We start from the raw sequence: 20,585 nt of genomic DNA on the forward strand, positions 1-20,585 counted from the left end.
TCACTCCAAATGTTGCCATCCCAGTCTTCAGGGGACACAATTAATTTTCTGATTTGAACAATATCAGGGGGGTTCGGAGACTGCATTAGCATCATTTCAACACGTTCCCCCAGTTTTTGTTGTTTCAATTGGGATTCCTTAAGTTGCTGTTGCAGCTGCTCTATTTTAATCGATAACAGCAGATTGGTGGATTTGTGCCCTGTAATCTCATCTTGTAAATTTTGTATTTTACGATTAACTTTTTCTCGTTCATGACAGGCAGCTTCCAGGCACACTCCCAACATTTTACAAATCATACCTTTATTTTTTCCAAATTTAGTTGCACCTCGAGCAATAGTTTTTCTACCTCTTCCCAGTTGTGCCAATTATTATAAGCCCAATCCTCTGGGAAGGTGGGATTTGGTTGGATACCGTGTTTTTGTAAGTATTTGGTGATTTTGCTTGTCATCCTGCCGACTACGCCAATTTGTCGCAGATGAAAGTATTGACACGGTAATATTTAGTAAGAAATCTAGGTTTATTAATAACTACCAGCAATTTATTATTATAAAATAATAATAGAAATACTAAAAGAAAGAAAAGCGACTTATTCAGATTCTAAAATGACAAGATTCACACTAACTTACTTAACGGTACCTATATATATATATATACACATGCATGCACATAACAAAATGGACAAACATACAGAAACAAAGGTGTTTGGATTCAGTAGAATGAACACAGAACGGACATACACACACAGAAACAAGGGTACGTACCCACACACACACACACACACACAGAGTAAAGAGAAGCTAGCTCAAAGAAAATTTCCCTCTCGAGTTTAGAGCAAATACTCCCAATGCCTTGGCATTCCTCAACGGGCGATAATTGAGACTCAAGCGGGGGACTTCGCCCTGGCCTTCCGTCTGGAGCAGACGACACCTGAAGGGTTTGGTACCTGAGAGGCGTCCCAGCTCAGGGGAGATGCTGGTCACAGGCCCGCTGCGATCCAGGAGAGCTCAAAGGGTCTCCCTGGTGGTCGCCATTTATAGGGTCCAAGATAATTGACTTTTGTCAAATACCTTCTGGTGCCTTCCAGCAGTTACAAAAGAATTTGATTAATGTGCAGCTCTGTTATTGTTCCCATTTGACCACATCCCAGGCACAGGTGTGCCAGGCCCTTAGGAGTTGATGGGCCATTTTAACCATTTCCGAGCAATGGGGAGGGGCAGGAGCCAGGCTCCTTAACATTGTCAGTCCTTATCTCCACAGACTGGTGTATAGCTCGGGGGATGTGGGTGGAATCGCACCTAGCACCAAGCAGCCCAACAAAGAGGGGCGGGGGGGGGGGGGGGGGGGGTAAGAATTGCACCACCACAATCACCTCCCCCTTTTCCTTATTTCCTTATCATTCTGTTTTGACAAGGTCCTCAATGAGATAATGTTAATAAAATAAGCGTTTCCACACTTTTTCATACGCTTATCAATTAGTTTAACCGACCATGTTTGTTTCTTGTTATTGTCTCCATTATTGTCCATTGGTCAGGTTTCTGCCCTGTATGTTTTGCTTCCCCCTTTTCCTTATCAACCCATTTGACAAGGTCCTCGATCAGATAATCTTACCGAAGCAGACGCTGTCTCACCTTCCACATACTCCTCCAGGTCTTACTGGTAAAGCCTGAGGTGAAGGCGGCAGTGAGTACCTCAGCCTCTTCCATGTCATTTGTCACCAGTTCCCCCTGCCCCATTTAGCAGCCCGCCCACGTTTTCCTTAGTCTTCTTTTGCTGTTTATGTACTTGTAGAATCCTTTCTTGTTGCTCTTCATAACCCTTGCCAGATTCATATCCCTTTCCTAATCCTATCCCTGCAAGATCAGACAGCAACTTTATACTACTGGGTCCCCTGCCTCTGCTTCCACATCTTGTACACTTCCTTTTTATGTCTAAGTTCAGTTAGGAGCTGCTTGCTCATCCATGCAGGTCTCCTGCTCCCTTTGCTCAATTTCTTTCATATGGGCATAGACCATTCTTGAGCTTCGAGGAGGTGATCCTTGAATATCAACCAGCTCTCCTGGACCCCTTTTCTCTCCAGGGCTGTATCCTCTGTGATTCTTCCAAGCAGATCTCTGAAAAGGCTCAAGTCTGCTCTCCTGAAATCCAGGGTTGTGGTCCTGCTTTTTGCCCTGCTCCCTCCTCAGTCCCCTCAGGATCTTGAGCTCCACTGTTTCTTGGTTGCTGTAGTCAAGGCTTTCATTGGTTGTCACATATCTGACTAGTTCATTGTGGTGGTTTAGCCCCTGCTGGGGTCTGAGACCACGCGGCCGCTACCCCTCCCCCACAAAGGGAGTGAAATACAAAGCCCCAAGACTGAAATAAGGAAAGGTTTAATACAACAATGCAATAGCAACACAACAAACCACAACAATAACAATAACAGTAATAGTGATAGCAATGAACAGAGCAAAATAGCTACCAAATACAGCAGTGAGAAGCACGATGTACAAAACCACGAGTGCACCGCGCTCCCGCGCCAGGAAAATGTGACCTGCCAGGATGTGACGTCCGCATGGTATCTGAATAACCCGGCTAGAGCTCCCCCCCCCACTGCTGGGGAAACTTAACCTTATCCTGGTTAAACCAGGACATTCATCCTTGTTCATGAGTAGTAGATACAAGAGACTGTCATCCCTCGTTGGCCCATCTAGCATCTGTGTTAAGAAGTTATGCGCGGGTATGTTAGGGACTGTTATGATTGCTTTGAGCACAAGTGTAGCAAAGACAGGGTAGAGTGTCTTTGCGTTAGAATCAGGGGGAAGGCCAACAGGGCAGATGTCGTAGTGGGAGTCTACTATAGGCCACCCACCCAGGACAGAGAGGTGGATGAAATATTCTATAGGCATTTAGGAGAAATCTCACGATCGCTTGCCCTTGTTCTTGTGGGAGACTTTAACTTCCCAGACATCTGCTGGAAATACAACACAGCAGAGCGGGACCAGTCCCGGAGATTCCTGGAATGTGTGGGAGACAACTTCCTGACACAACTGGTGAGAGAACCAACCAGAGAAGGTGGCCTACTGGATCTCCTCTTTGTGAACAGAGAAGGACTGGTGGACGATGTGGCGGTCGGAGGACGACTAGGGCACAGCGATCATGAAATAATAGAGTTCTCTATTCTTAGAGAGGCCAGGAGAGGGCTAAGCAGAACTGACATCCTGGACTTCCAAAGGGCTGACTTTGTCTTGTTTGGGCACCTGCTTGACAGGATCCCTTGGGAGACGATCCTGAAGGGTATAGGGGTCCAGGAAGGCTGGGCACTCTTTAAGAAGGAAGTCTTAATGGCTCAGGAACAGGCAGTCCCCAGGTTCTGTAAGAGAAGCCGGCGACAGAGAAGACCACCCTGGCTAAACAGGGAGCTTTGGCTGCAACTCAGGGAGAAAAGGAAAGTTTACAGCCTTTGGAAGAAGGGACTAGCCACTCACAGTGATTACAAAGAGGCTGTGAGGCTATGCAGGGCAGAAATCAGGAGGTCTAAAGCCCAGCTGGAAATTACCCTGGCTTCAGCAATCAAGGATAACAAGAAATGTTTCTATAAGTATGTCAGTAGCAAAAGAAAGACCAGGGAGAGTCTCCATCCCCTGCTAGATGCAGGAGGAAACATGGTAACAAGTGATGAGGAGAAGGCCGAGCTCCTTAATGCCGCCTTTGCCTCAGTCTTTAATAGCAAGACTAGTTGTACTGAGGGAATCCAGCCTCCTCAGCCAGAGGACAGAGACTGGGAGAACGACCCCCCCGCAATCCAGGAGGAGACAGTCAGTGACCTACTGCATCACATAGACACACACAAGTCTATGGGACCGGATGGGATACACCCGAGGGTGCTGAAGGAGCTGGCTGGGGTGCTCGCCAAGCCGCTTTCCAGCATTTACCAGCAGTCCTGGCTGACCGGGGAGGTCCCGACAGATTGGAAACGGGCCAATGTGACGCCCATCTATAAGAAGGGTCGGAAGGATGATCCGGGAAATTACAGGCCTGACAGCTTGACGTCGGTGCCCGAGAAGCTGATGGAGCAGCTCATCCTGAGTACCATCACACAACACATGCGGGACAACCAGATGATCAGGCCCAGTCAGCATGGGTTTATGAAAGGCAGGTCCTGCTTGACAAACCTGATCTCCTTCTACGACAGGGCGACCTGCTTATTGGATGAGGGAAAGGCTGTGGATGTTGTCTACCTTGACTTCAGTAAGGCCTTTGACACCGTTTCCCACAGCATTCTCCTGGCAAAACTGGCTGCTCGAGGCTTGGATGATCGCACGCTTTGCTGGGTAAAAAACTGGCTGGATGGCCGGGCCCAAAGAGTTGTGGTGAACGGAGTTAAATCCAGTTGGCGGCCGGTCACGAGTGGTGTCCCCCAGGGCTCGGTTTTGGGGCCACTCCTGTTTAACATCTTTATTGATGATCTAGACGAGGGGATCGCGTGCACCCTCAGTAAGTTTGCAGATGACATCAAGTTGGGTGGGAGTGTTGATCTGCTCGAGGGTAGGGAGGCTCTGCAGAGAGACCTGGACAGGCTGGAGCGATGGGCTAAGGCCAACTGTATGAGCTTCAATAAGGCCAAATGCCGGGTGCTGCACTTGGGCCACAACAACCTACAGGCTTGGGGAGGAGTGGCTGGAGAGCTGCCAGTCAGAGAGGGACCTGGGGGTGTTGATTGACAGCCGGCTGAACATGAGCCAGCAGTGTGCCCAGGTGGCCAAGAAGGCCAATGGCATCCTGGCTTGCATCAGAAATAGCGTGGCCAGGCCAGGAGGGACAGGGAAGTGATCTTGCCCCTGTGCTCAGCACTGGTGAGGCCGCACCTCGATTCCTGTGTTCAGTTTTGGGCCCCTCACTACAAAAAGGACATTGAATTACTCGAGCGTGTCCAGAGAAGGGCAACGAAGCTGGTGAAGGGTCTGGAGCACATGTCGTACGAGGAGCGACTGAGGGAACTGGGGTTGTTTAGTCTGGAAAAGAGGAAGCTGAGGGGAGACCTCATCGCCCTCTACAACTACCTGAAAGGAGGTTGCAGACAACTGGGGATGAGTCTCTTCAACCAAGTAATGAGTGATAGGACAAGAGGGAATGGCCTCAAGTTGCGCCAGGGCAGGTTTAGACTGGATATTAGGAAGCATTTCTTTACAGAACGGGTAGTCAGGCGTTGGAATAGGCTGCCCAGGGAGGTGGTGGAGTCCCTATCCCTGGAGGTGTTTAAGAGTCGGGTTGACATAGCGCTTAGGGATATGGTATAGTTGAGAACTGTCAATGTTAGGCTAATGGTTGGACTGGATGATCTTCAAGGTCTTTTCCAACCTAGACGATTCTGTGATTCTGTGGATTCTTTATTGCCAACCGAAGAAGGAGACGTGGACACCCTGAAGTATAAAAGGGAAATTCTTTACTGCGATGTGCATGTGGTGCCCCAGCCTAGTTCTGAGGGAGGGACCCTAATCATAAGTAACACACAGGTTATATAGAATACACAGGTGGGCTATTCCCCAATTACAGTCCTAGGCTTATCTATAGCCAGCCAATCAGTCCTTAATGTTCGCATGCACAGTGGGGTTTCCTTCGCGTGGCTGTGTGATCAGACACAGTGGTCTGGGCTGGTTTTTGTCCTTTGTCTGCTGCATGCTCAGAACTGGTTTCCATGGGTGTGTTATCAGGCAAGGTTGTCATAACTAGCTGAGCTTTCATGCTTCAATGTCTTCCCTCCTTGAGTTCATGAAAACTTCACCGAAACTAGGGTAAAGTTCATCCTATTGAGTGGCCTAAGTTTGTACTTCTTCACGGTCTCCCCTTTTCTTTTGACCGTCAGGGTCAGATTTGATTAAGTCACTCAGTAGGAGATCTTTGAGGACAATCTAGAACACAGAGGAAGACAGCAATGCAGAAGGACATAAAATACAGCAAAAGCAAGTAAAATTATAACCAATAAAGTTAAGAGCCTTTGGACCCAGGAGGAAAGGTTGGGAAACTATGGGGTTACCCACCCAAACATACTAAGGGGTGCTTCTTTTCCAATATCATGCAATATTTTCATATGAGTCTTTATCTCTTCCATATCTGTTTCAATCCTTTGATCTTGTTTAACATAAAAACAGCAGCTAACATTAACTGAAGCACAAACTCCTCCTTGTGTGGCTAACACATAATCTAAAGCCAATCAGTTTTGAATTACCATTTGTTATCTCTTCAGCAAACTTCACTCCCTTACAGGGAGTTGTTCTTTCTCTTACATTTTTGCTTCCAACCAGTTTAACCTCTTCTGCAGTTAGGCCTTCTTGCCCTCCATGCCAGATCATTCCTTGGTGACAAACTGCCACCGCTGAGCAGTTACGATTTGAATTTCCCCTTCGTTCCCCCGTTTCATAGTAGTTATTACGCACACGCATTCATCATTGCAAGTGTTTCAAATTCCTTCTTATGCTTCTTGTTATCTATTTCCGTTTCCAAAAGCTTTTTTTGCCTTACTTCAGCTTATTCCCTTTGCTCCCTTCTTCATTTGTGAACAGACCATTTTCAGGTATCTTCAGATAAGGAGGCTCTAGATAGTCCATCCTCTTACAAATAAGTAAATTGTGCTGACTGTCAAGACCATTAACTGCAAATCCTTTTTTTTTTTAAACTGCAAAGGCTTATGAGGCTTTTTGAGACTTATAGTCTCACGCCATTTTTCTCTTAAAGATCTAGAGTATGGCAGGAGGGCCACAGACACCCTGCTCATGACTCCTGGGAGACCAAGATCAATCACCATGTGGGCCATGTTGTCCCATCATCTGTTCTTGCCTTTAGATTATATAATTATTTATAATCATGAGTCCAAGCACTTCTCCCTTTTCTTCGTCCTTATCTTCTAATATATTCAGCATCATTGTTCTGGCCTCTGCTTGAGTTATGTCTCATCCTGTCCTTCTACATACCAATTTGCTACAGCAGAAGATCAACTGAACCAATGCATACACAACCACCAAAGTTAGTAATCCCAACAAAATATACTTCAGTGCTGTCTTAAGCAGTTTTTCCTAACCATCCTTCCATGTCTGGGAGCCATCTCCACCAGTCAAAAAGTGTTGGGTTTTTTTGTTCTCCAGGTATTGCATGCAATATCTGAAGTTTACCTTGAATTTTATGTACATCCATTTCTATTCTCTGATCTTGGTCTGCATATGTACAGCAAGTGGTGTTAACTAATACACATGTATCTTCCTTGAGTGACAAGCACGTAATCTAATGCCATTATGTTTTGCAGAGCTACCCGAGATGCTTCTTTTACCTCTAATTGTAAGGCTGAAATAGTGTTAACCATCTCTTCTATTACAGCAGATGTATTTGCAATAGCCCTTTCTAATTCTGATACTCCTAGCCAGGGGAGAAATGTTTGTGCAAAATGGTGGAATCCAGTTTATCGAATAACAAGTGGATTTTGCACAGAGCATTTTGTACTTTGTTTGGTATATTGGAGTAAGTTGTGCTCATCTTCCCAGTCTGGAACTGAGATGCCAGGAAAAAGCCCATCCTAATGTACAAGTGCCAGTTCAATTAACAGGCATTATCTCCTGGGCCTTAGAGCCCCGTACCCCTCATAATCCTTCATTCCCTAAGGTCTTATCATATAACAGTTCTATAGGTTAGTATATGTGTGAGCTGGCACAGGCAGGATGCAGGAACAACCACAAAGCCATGGATGAAATGCAAAGAGTGAATTAATTTTTGTTGCCTTGCAGACGGGGGGATCCTTGAAGCAGCAGCACCCGGGCAGAGGCACACAAGTGACGACGCAGGCACCGCAGAGCTCGGTCCATGCTAGAGGATCACCGAACCTGCTGTTTTCATCTGTATTTCAAGGATTCACGCATGCATAGTTTACCACTGTGCTTTGATCTTTCCCACAGCAGGGCAGGAATCTCAAACGTGTTCGATGGGGTGCCTCTAAGTCTATCACAGACCTATGTTATCTAAACACAGATGTTCTACTTGTCCAACTGTGGTGGTTTGACCTTGGCTAAATGCCAGGTACCCACCAAGTCGCTCTATCACTTCCCCCCCTTCCCCTTTTTTCTCAACAGGGCAAAGAGGGGAAAGAATATAAGATAGGAAAAAAACCAACCAACCCTTGTGGGTAAAACAAAAGCAGTTTTAATATAAGCAAAGCGAAGCAAAGGTCCGCGCGCGGAAGCAAAAAAAGAAAACAGATGTATTCTCTACTTCCCATGAACAGGCGATGTCGGGCCTTCTCAGGAAGCAGGGCTCCAATACGCGTAGTGGTTGCCTCGGAGGACCAAGGGTGACCCCACCCCCTTCCTCCTTTCTCCCAGCTTTATACTGAGCAGACGTCATATGGTCTGGAATATCCCTTTGGTCAGTTCGGGTCAGCTGTCCTGGTTGTGTCCCCTCCCAAGATCTTGCCCACCCAATCCCACTGGGGGGGGGAAATGTCAGAAAGAGCCTTGGTGCTGTGTAAGCACTACTCAGCAGTAGCCACACCACCAGGGTGCTATCAACACCCTGCCAGCTCCCAGCATAAAACACAGCACCATGAGGGCTGCTACAGGGGAAAACCAATTCCGGCTCAGCCAGACCCAGTACGGTCTCCACCCCTTATTCCATACCATTTACGTCATGCCCAGCTCCCACATAACACTCATTTATCCATTCCGTAAGCTTTCTTCACTCCTCCAGATGTTCAGTGACTTGGCTCTCATCTGTCAAGATGGATGTTCAGGACAGAGCAGTATGTTTCACTGTTGGACTCCAGCACCGGCTAGGTTTGGGTCATCATCGCACGTATCTGGTTCACTCTTCGTCGTTCCTACTTCCTCCATCACTTCCTGCAACATGCAACTCAGCCCACAGATTATTTTCCCCCCAAGGTTAAATCTCCTTGAGGCACACACTGAGTAGCCCCATTCTCCCGCATTACCCACCAAGTACATCCAGGTCCCTGAGCAAAAACAATCCCACGAGTGGGCTTGCCTTTTCCCGAGGGAGGAGCAATCCACACTGCCTTCCCCAGCCATTTCCCTGTGTGTACTACAGGGACCTTATCTCCTCCCACAGTATGAAGGGGTTTGGTTTGGGCAGGACAAGGATCCTCTGGTGTTAATTAGCCAAGTGGCTTCTGCTAAATTTATATCCCAGTGCTTCCATCCCCCATTGTCCAATGCTCTCAACATAGTCTTCAACAGTCCATTGTATCTTTCAATCTTTCCAGACGCTTGTGGGTAATAAGGGATGTGATACACCCACTCAATGCCGTGTTCCTTTGCCCAGGAGTTTATGAGATTATTTCGAAAATGGGTCCCATTGTCTGATTCGATTCTTTCAGGAGTACCATGTCGCCATAAAATTTGCCTTTCAAGACCTAAGATGGTATTTCGGGCAGTGGCATGATTTACAGGGTACGTTTCGAGCCAACCAGTAGTTGCTTCCACCATGGTGAGTATGTAGCGCTTGCCTTGGCGTGTTCGTGGCAATGGTCCAATATAGTCAATTTGCCAGGCCTCACCATCTCGAAAACTCAGCCATCGCCCTCTGTTCCAGGGAGACTTTACTCGTGTGGCTCGCTTGATTGCAGCACATGTTTCACATTCATGAGTGACCTGTGAGATGGCCTCCATGGTCAGGTCCACCCCTCGATCACGAGCCCATCTGTACGTTGCATCTCTCCCGAGGTGCCCGGATGTTTCATGGGCCCATCGAGCTACAAATAGCTCACCCTTGCGCTCCCAGTCCAGGTCCAGCCGAGCTACTTCAATTTTGGCAGCCTTGTCTACTTGCTCATTGTTCTGATGTTCTTCGGTGGCACGGCTTTTGGGCACGTGAGCATCTACATGACGTACCTTTAGAGCCACGTTTTCCACTCGGGCAGCGATCTCCTGCCACAGTGCAGCAGCCCAGATGGGTTTACCTCTGCGCTGCCAATTGGTCTTCTTCCACTCCTGTAGCCACCCCCACAGGGCGTTAGCCACCATCCAGGAGTCAGTGTAGAGATACAGTACTGGCCACTTTTCTCGTTCAGCAATCTTCAGGGCTAGTTGGATCGCTTTTACTTCTGCAAACTGACTTGACTCGCCCTCTCCTTCAGTGGCCTCAACGACTTGTCTTGTGGGACTCCACACAGCAGCTTTCCACTTCCGATGGTTTCCTACCACACGACAGGATCCATCAGTAAACAGAGCATACCGCCTTTCATCTTCTGGGAACTCGTTATATGGCGGTGCCTCTTGGGCACGAGCCACCTCCTCAGGCAGTGCTCCAAAATCTCTACCTTCTGGCCAGTCCATGATCTCTTCCAGGATCCCTGGACGGTTGGGTTTTCCCAGTCAAGCTCGTTGCGTGATTAACGCTACCCATTACCCATAACGCTCAGCCAGACCCAGTACACCAACACACAAGGCTAAACAACAATTAGTATGATACATGTGTTTTTTGACACCCCAGCTGCAAGTCACTTGAGAGTGTTTACAATCCTCCTCGCCAATCTTCCATTATTTTCACACAGTATATGACCAGTAATAATATAAACCCAAATGCAAAATCCCAGAGAAAACAAAGCTACAATTTCCAAAACCAATCGGCAGGTTCTGGTGATATCAGTAGGGTCATCAAAGACTATTTGCAGGGTTGTAGGTTGTTCTTCTGTTGACATTTGATCAAGGGAAATTCATCCAAATTATTCATCTCTGCTATGACAGGTAATAAACTCTGCATTGTGTCTGAAGGAGGTGTGACCCTTTCGCACTGGGAAGCATGGATCCAGTTGAGCAGGCCCTTACACTTTACTGCAGTATTAGTAATTATCAGTACCTCATAAGGTCCCTTCCAGCACAGCTGGTGTGTTTATTTTCACTGGTATACCTTAATGCAGACCCAGTCTCCTGGTTTCAAGGGATGACAGACTTCAGTGGCAGATTCTGGCAAAGCTTCTTTAAGCTGTGTGTGGAAAGTCCTTAAACATTTCATTAATATGTTTAAAGTTCTTTAATCTTTCTTTCTCACTATTAGCTGTATCTTCAGATATACCAACTTTTTAATGATGTAGTCATTAGCTCAGTTACTTCACTAAAGCATTCCATTGCTCTCATCCCATTCCAAAATAATGTTGAGAATAGACAAATAACTGAAAAATACATGCATAAAAAAATTTTGGAGCAAACTAATCCTGTCGTATAGCTGGAATCATCCGTCCTTTGCTGGTGTGGGCCACTGAATGGGCCACACGGGCAAGGGCGCATATATCTTTTAATCATTATCTTTTGTCTGGCAGTTTCCTCAGAATCCACTAACTTATGGAAATGGTATAGACCAAACCTCCAAGCTGGAGGGTATAAAACATCAGCTTACCCAAAAAGCTTTTGAAGCAGATCCAACAGCAGCTGGACCACTGAGGCTTTCATGCTTCCTGGTGTGATACAAGGGACGCCTGCACCGTGATGGAGGAGGAAGGATGAGCATTCTCACCCTCGGCTAGGTAACAAATTCTTTTCTTTTGCTCGTAGGTGCACAATATTAAGAGTTACGGGTTACAAGTTATGAAACCTTATGACTTGAATGGTGAATAATTGAATTCACGTGATAGACTAGTCTGGGCAAAAGGGGATTGAGTCCCTGTTTGTCATGTTTGTTTGTCGTATTTCTCAATGAGCTCATGAAACAAAGTTCAAATCAAAGAGTACGTTGTCCTGTAAATTTGAGAGATCCAAATGGGCTGTGACACCCTTTGTATCAGGGACTTATCTGAGCATCCTCGGAGACAAGGACCTCTTATGCCACTAACAATTGGACTGGTTGACCCTGGGTTGTCCTGTCCAGCCACCTCTTGTTTACAAGCAGGATGGTATGCATTTGTCTAATGAGGGATTGACATTTCCACTAGGTATATTATTTGCAGAGTTAAGTGATGTTTGTTCCTCTATAATTCATTGATTTCCTCTGCACTACTTGGGTCTACTACTCAGCTCCATCAGGTTTAAATCTCTGTAAAACGAGGCTCTTCCTTTGCAACTGTGCATTTCCCTTTTCTACCTGATTCTTCACAAATTTGGAAATTCAGTTTGTAGAGAGCTCAGCCTTAACCCAATTCTCTCAGGTTTCCTCCTGCTTTATAGCCAATATCATTAATGATTTGATAGGTGGAAGCAATCTGTTACTTACAGGAGGCCTTGTACATACTTTGGTAAGCCTCTCTTTTCATCCCCAAACTACAGATCCCAGTCACTAGGCCTGAAGTTTGAGCCATTTACATCTCCTATTGTCCTTCTAATGTTCTGTAAATATCTTTTCAATCCGATTGTTCCAATTAACCCAAGGCTTTAGTAGCACAGGTCCTCTTTGGGTGCTCACATAAAGCTCTAGAAGGTTGGTTACAAATCTATTACTGTAGGTGCATTAGCAAAGGATCAGTCCCCCCCTCAGATAAGAGTTATATATGTGCAATCTTGGGATTACTCACAACTTGACCAGATCCTGCTGGCTACAGAACTGAAGAGAGGGAATAAAGAAGAGGGAGCCAGAGTCTTCTCAGTAGTGCCCAGGTGTTGCGGGAGGATATTGGACCTGCACAACTCTATGAGAGTTATAACAAGCAAAGCCGTTTATTTTTCTAATAGTACATACTTATGCTCTCGCCAAAGCTCTTACTTCATAATTAGCAAATCAGCAATTAGACAGCTATCAACCTTTTCTCCTATCAGCATAAGACCACTCTCACACGCGCTGTGCAGACCAATCACCTTCTTGTTCAGGCGCTGTTCACGCGGCGGTAACTTCTCACAGTTCAGTACTTTTCCACAGTTCAGTGTTGCAGCTGTCCGTTGTTTTTCCCTGCCACCTTGGCACAACTCGGCAGTTTCTTATCTTTCTCCCAAGGCCTGTTTCTCATCAAAGCCTGGCTGCTTCTCAGAGGCTGTGCAAGGCTGACAGGCCGATGCCTCCCACACCCAGGGACAGGACAAGATGCAATGGTCACAAATTAAAACAGATTAAATTCCATCTGAACATAAGAAAACACTTTTACCGTGAGGGTGGACAAACACTGGCACAGGTTGCCCAGAGAGGTTGTGAAATCTTCATCTGCGGAGATTTTCAAAACCCAGCTGAATGCAGTCCTAGACAACCTGTTCTAGCTGCTCCTGCTTGAGCAGGGGTGCTGGACTAGATGATCTCAAGACCAACCTCTTCCAATGGTTCTGTGATTCTGTGTTAGTGGTTGGAACAACACCAAGGGGTTGCTCATCCATGTGGGTATCAATGAAACTCCCAAGGGAGACCTTGAGCATACCAAGTGTGACTACAGGGCTCAGGAAAAGTGGATGAAGGGTGCCAGAGTTCAGGTGGTAGTCTCCTCAAACATGCTGGCTCAGGTAGGAGCAGACTCACCCTGCACTTGAGCCTCACTTTGGTCCCTGGGAAAATCATGGATAAAGTCCTCTTGGAACACATTTCCGGGCACACGAAGGAAAAGGTGACTGGGAAGAGTCAGCATGAATTTATGAAGCGGAAATCACTCCTGACCTACCTGATTGCCTTCTATGATAAATGACTAGATTTGTGGATGAGGGGAGAGCATTGCATGTCATTTACCTCAACTTCAGCAAGGTTTTTGACATGATCTCCCACAACATTCCTGTATCCTTATTGGGGCATTAGGGTCTGACTTCTTGGACATCTAGATGCTTAAAAAAAACCTGGTCGGCTGGTCATGCTCAAAGGGTAGTGGTCAATAGGTCGTACTCTACCTGGGGGTCAGTAACAAGTGGAGTACTGCAGGGATCTAGGCTGTTTAAGATCTCTATCAATGACCTGAAGGAGGTAACAGAGTTCACTCTCATGAAATTCACAAATGACACCAAATTACACTGTTATTACACTTGAGGGCAGGGCTGCCAACAAGAGGGACCTGGACAGGCTGGAGGAATAGGCCAACCCTATGAAATTCAACAAGGGCAAAACCAAAGTCTTGTACCTGAGAAGGAAGAACCACCTACAGTGATGCAAACTAGGGAGCAGCTTTGCTGAAAAGGATGTGGGGGTTCTGGTAGACATCATGTCTACATGAGTCAGCAGTGTTTCCCTGGCAGCAAAGGCAGCCAGGAGTAACAACAAGAGCTTAGCCAGTAGTTTAATGGAAGTGATTATTCCCTTTTACTCAGCACTCATTAGAGTGCATCTACAATACTGTGGTCAGAATTGGGCACCCTAATACAAGACAGACTGGAACGAGATCAGTGGAGGGCCACCAAGATGGTTGAAGAGCTGGAGCAAATGCTCTGTGAGGAGAGGCTGAGGGAGCTGAGCTTGTTCAGCCTGGAGGAAAGAAGGCTATGGAGTGGGGGAAGACATCTAATAGCACAACCCCCACCCCCCAACACCTGCAAGGAAATTATCAAGACAATGTAGCCAGGCTCTTTACAGTGGTGCATGGTGGAAGGATGAGAAACAATAGGCATTGATGGAAGCAAGAGAGGTTCAAACTAGATATGAGAAACTTTTTTACCACGAGGATGGTTAAGCAGTGGAACTAGGGCCCAGAGAGGCTGTGCAGTCTCCATCCTTGGAGGTTTTCAAGGCAAGATTGGGCAAAGCCCTGAGCAACTTGGTCTGCTTTGAGCAAAGTGAATTAGAGTTCCCGAACTCCCTTCAACCTGAATTATCCTATGACCCTACAGCTGCCTGCTGCAGTACAGGCAGCCATTCTGTTCTTGTAGGCTGGCGGAGGCTGTGCCAGTGTGATGCTATGCTAGGAGTGGGTGATTTACAGTGGCCTGGCAAACTTCTGCAGTGAACTCATTCTCTGATGAAGGAGAAAAGTCCCTTCCAATCTGAATTATGCTGTGATCCTGTGATCTTCCAGGAACGCAGGAAAAGAGGGATAGGGAGGAGGAGGAGAAGGAAGAAGGAAAACTTTGCTGTGGCAGCATGCCTGACTAAAATTATTAACAATTGATGGGTAACACACAACACAGATTTGAGGATTTATAGAAGCGCTTAGTATTTTTTTGTTTGAAAATTAGGGGGATTAGACTTTAGAATGCGGTTGTATTTGGGGCAGCATTTAGCCAGCAGGAGCACAGAATACCCAATTGACAGGTAACAAAGAGTCATCTATGGATTTGATACTGAGATCATTTCCTGGCAATGTAAACAGTCTTGATTGTTGGCCTATTAACTAGGTCATTGTATTGGGTGTACATGGCAAGGTTTTGTTAGCAGGGGGCAGGGGCTACATGGATGGCCCTTGTAAGAAGAAGTCAGGGTTTGCCCTGTGCCAGACACAGCTCATTCCAGCCGGCTCAGTAACGGCCCCACCATAGGCCACAGATGAGCCCATCAGTGAAGCTGGTGGCAGCTCTGTGAAAACATATTTACAAAAGAGCAAAAATGCCAGAGAACAGAGAGGAGTGGGGGAGAGAGTGTGAACACCAGAGTCAGAGAAGAAGGAGGGGCAAGATGTGCTCCAGGCACCAGAGCAAATATTCCTCTGAACCCTGTGGAAGTGACCACAATGAATCAGGTATTTCCCTGTGGTCCATGGATAACCCATGCTGGAGCAGATTCTCCTGACAGGAACTGCGGCCCGTGTGCCAGAGTCCAATACTCTCCAACCAGGTTCTTTTAGATATTTCACACAAGGAGGTTATAATATTTTAATGCCAAATTTACTTATGATATTTGTTGTTACACAGGATTTTGATTTAGCAGAGTGATACAGCAATATACTGGCAGTGCTAGGTTAATGGTTGGACTAGATGATCTTCAAGGTCCTTTCCAACCTAGTTGATTCTGTGATTCTGTGATACTGTATTCCCAATACAAGCATAATAAAGCAATTGCAATATACAGTTGAATCACAATACAAACATGATTCCCATTACTGATATCTATATATGCTCACCATCCCGATGCTGTGCATCTCCATTTGCCAGGAAGGAATAAGTGAGTTGAAGCCAACACAAACTGACCACAGAATCACAGAATCATCTAGGTTGGAAAAGACCTTGAAGATCATCCAGTCCAACCATTAACCTAACACTGACCGTTCTCAACTACACCATATCCCTCAGCGCTATGTCAAACCAATTACCATCATGGGCAAAACAGACTCAATTTAGGGAAAATTAACTTAATATATTGACAATTAAAAGAGCTTTGGATACTGAAAAACAAAGAGAAAAAATGAAAGCCCTACACCCCCTTCTTCCCAGACTCAACTTCACTCCTTCATTCCCAGCTCTTCTACCTCCTCCCCTTGCCCCAAGCAGCACAGGGAGGATGGGGAATGGTGGGGTTAAGGTCAGTTCATAACAGGTCCTCTCTGCTTCTCCTTCCTCCTCACATTTTTCCCTTGCTCCAGTGTGGGTCATCTCCATGGGCCGCAGTCCTTCAGGCTAAACCTGCTCTGGTGTGGACTCCTCTCCACAGGCCGCAGCTCCTGTCAGGAGAACCTGCTCCAGTGTAGGCTCTCCATGTGCCACAGTTCTTTCAGGAAGTTTCCACCTGCTCCAGCATGAGGTGTTCCACAGGCTGCAGTACGGATATCTGCTCTGGCATGGTCCTCTCCACGGGCTGCAGGAAATACCTGCTCCAATGTGGTCCTCTCCACAGGCTACAGGGAAATACCTGCTCCACCACGGTCTCTTCCAAAACTTCCAGAGGCTGCAGGTGAATATCTGCTCCAGCTCCTGGAGCACCTCCTCCCTCTCCTTCTCTGACCTTGGCGCTTGCAGGATTGCTTCTCACACTTTTCCCCCCTCACTCCTCATTGCCATGCAGTGTTTTTCCCTTTCTTAAATATGTTTTCACAGAGGTGTCACCAGCTTTGCTAATTTGCTCGTCTTTGGCCTCTGGTGGGCCCATTGCCGAGCCGGCTGGAGCTGGCTGTGTCCAGCACGGGGCAGCTCCTGGTTTCTTCTTACAAAGGTCACCCCTGCAGGTCTCGCCCCCCCTTCGACCCCACTACCAAAATCTTGCCACATAAACCCAATATACTTTATTTCCTCTGTTGGAGGTGTCAACTTGAACATTATGTTTTCTTTGCACTGAAAGGTGCAGCGGGAAGCTGCCTAGGGATTGGTTTTCTATTTTTGTCAACGACCTTCCTGTTGCACAAATACTAGAAGACAACACGAAACAGTCCCCTGCTACAATACAAACTGTACAGCTTCTTAATCCACCCTGGAGTGAGTTTACAAGAATTGTGTTGCAACCACAAAAGGTTTTCTGTTTCTAGGACTACTGCTTAATTTGGTTCCAGCCTCTTAAGCAAACTGAGGACTTGCCAGTGATCTAGGCTTAACACAGTAGACCTCACAAGCCATGTAGGCTGCTACACATCAAAGCAGTGTTCACAGTACAGGCTCTTCTGGGTTCATTTCTGCAGGAAAGGATCTGGCAGGGTGGAGGGTGGGGGATCCTGGTACACAGGCAGCAGCTAAATCATTTAAGGTGTTTTGTTATTTTAGTTTTGGTTCAGGAAATACCTGCTAGCACTTAGTGCATCTACACCAAGATGTCCTGCTTTCAGAGCTGTTCTAGCACAGCTTCTAATCAAGTCAGTCTTGAACACCCATGAGGCTCTGCCATTACTGAAACTGGGCAGCCTAGCACCTTAGCTTGTACAAATATAAGTACTAGTGGCAGTACTGTCCACTTTCCAGTTGATATAGCTAATTTTTATTGTGTAAAGGGTAGACCAGTGTCTTAGTTTAAACCCGGTCAGCAACCAAGCACCACACAGCTCCCCTGCCCGGGGAATGCAGAAGAGAATGGCGGGGGGGGGGGGGGGGGGGGCGTAAAGGTACAGAGACTTGTAGGTTGAAATAAAAACAGTTTAATAATTGAAATAAAATAATAATAATAACAATAATAGAAAATACAAACAGGTAATGCACAATGCGATTGCTCACCACCCGCCGACCGATACCCAGCCCATTCCTGGCTAGCAATCCCAGAGAAGAGAAGATCCTGAAACCACAATCCTGGAAGTAAGAGCCTCCCTTTCCCGGCCAACCCTTTACTATATACTGAGCATGACGTTACATGATATGGAATATTTCATTGGCCAGTTTGGGTCCATTGCTCTGGCTATGCTCCCTCCCAGCTTCTTGTGCACCTGCGCACTAGCAGGACATGGGAAGTTGGAAAGTCCTTGATTTCTTAGCAACAACTAAAAGCATCAGTACATTATCAACATTCTTCTCATACCAAATCCCATACTGAATCCAAAACACGGCACTATTCTAGCTACTAAGAAGAAAAAATAACTCCATTCCAACTGAAACCAGGACAACTAGTTATCAACCAGGATTATAAAACCAAAAAATATTTAAATAGATCCTCCCATAAAGATTATCTTTAGGAAAACTTCACTAGATCTTCAAATGTTATGTACTTTGAGCACAAAAATAATTTCAGCAGCAGGAAATGATCAACTGCACAGATTACATCTGAAGACTCAGTTTACATCATCCCACCAACAAAAAAACAACCAAACAAAACCCTACCCACAGGATGGACTCTCTTCTTTTTATTTTGCCACTGGTTTCTGTCTGTGACCCTGAACTAACCAAACTCTATACTTTAGATTTACCTTCTAGTACAGGGATATATTTTTACCTCACACAAGGGCACTGCAAGGCATAATACATCTTCACATAACATACAACGCAAATTATATTTCCAAAACAACCCACCTGCCCCCCGGCACTTTCCTTATCATTCATTTTAGTTAAGTTAACATGTGTTAACAAGGCTTTAAAAATGTTATCGTTCAAGAAGTTAAATTGTAAAATAACTATTAAAGACACGGCACTGCACTTTTTTTAATCGCATCTTCCTAGGATCTCTAGGAATAAACCTGTTTGTTAATTAAAAAAAAATCTACTTGACAGAGTTAGCAAAGCAGACCCTCCTCCCCCACTAACTCTGTTCTCTGTTATTGGGGTGGAACTATAAGAAAAAATAGTTGGAAGGAATCTCTGGAGATCACCTAGTCCACTCCCCTGCTCAAAGCAGATCTATTAGATGAGGATGCTCAGGGCCTTGTTAAGTGTGGAATCTCCATCTTTAGGGATATTCAAAACTCACTTTGTGCTCATGTTTCAATACTCGACCGCACTCATGGAAAAAAAATTTCCTTGCATCTAATCAGAATTTCCCACATTGCAGCTTGGGCCCATTGCCTCTTGTCTTTTAAATGTGCACTTTCCCTAGTCAGCTCATCAGTCGCCTGCATCAAGAAACTGTCATGAACACACTCCAGAAATCTCCTGGATTGCTTATGCCTAACCATATTACCCTTCCATCTAGAGTTGCATGAAGAAGAACTGAAATATGGAGAATACTCAAGGCAAGGACTGCATCCTTTTCTAGGAAGAAGGAACAGGCCAAAATTGTGCAAGTATACATCATATATTTTTATTATTGAACAACTCTCTCCAAAATTGGGGACAGAGATTAAAAATAAAAAATAATTGCACTACTTCATAAAGCATTAGTAGTAACTCATAAAAAAGTACGAGTTTTGTTAAAAATTTATCAAGCTTGCAAATTATTTCATTACAGATATTTATAATACATTTAAAATATGTTAAAGAACACAGTAAAGTGTGATTTTTAAAGAAAATGCTTGGCAAAATATGATTCTAACAAAACCCATAAGCTTTGATAATCATTAACAAACCAAACAAATAGCAAAATGAGGTACCAGTGTACCAAAGGAAAGGAAAAAACCCCCCACAAAACCAACATAGCTCATTTATAGGAGTCTAAATATAACTCAGTTAAAACTGTGTTTTCCAAAAGTGAAATAAAGGTTGGTAAATGCCATTCCAAATATTTCTCAGCTGTTAACACAGCTTGTTATCACATTCAAGAACCTTTACAGAAGCCATACACAACAAAAAAGTTTACTTTGCACAGTAAGATTTCTGGAAAGAAAATGATAAAATGAGACCTTGGAGATATCCATAAGCCTTTAAGACTCTCTCTCTCTCCAGTCAAAGTTATGTTGAGAACTCTTGCTAAAAAAAAACAACCCTAAGAAAAAACCCCAACAACTGTGGCAATATAGTAAACCATTACCATGCTCCCCATTCCTCGTTGGATAAGTATGACAGGAAGGCAATGAAAATTTATTTAAGTGCCTTGCTGGTACCATCAGGCACCACAACAGACTGTGACATTAGACACAAATGTGCACAGCACATGGCAGTTAATAGCTCAGCATAAATCTTCCCCTTCTCTTTTGACAGCCACAATAGAAAAGACTTGGTTGTAGCTGGTCTGATTCGGAACACATGCATGTGTGCTGTTTATACACACTAACCACAGGAAGCAAGTCTGCACACATCTGCAAGAGTCCCATGCAAACAGAAGTAACATTCCAGAAGAGATCAGCCACAGGAGTGCAACAATTAAATTCAGTATTTTAACAAATTAGATACTCCATCTCCTAAATCTTCAGCTGCCTCACAGTGTTTTACTGGCAATAAAGGCGACATTACACACCAAGATTTTTCCAGTTACAGAAAGAAGACTGCTTTCCCCTTGGTATTCATGAA

This window comes from Strix aluco, chromosome W (assembly GCF_031877795.1).
Source record: "Strix aluco isolate bStrAlu1 chromosome W, bStrAlu1.hap1, whole genome shotgun sequence".
In the NCBI taxonomy this organism is placed as follows: Eukaryota; Metazoa; Chordata; class Aves; order Strigiformes; family Strigidae; genus Strix; species Strix aluco.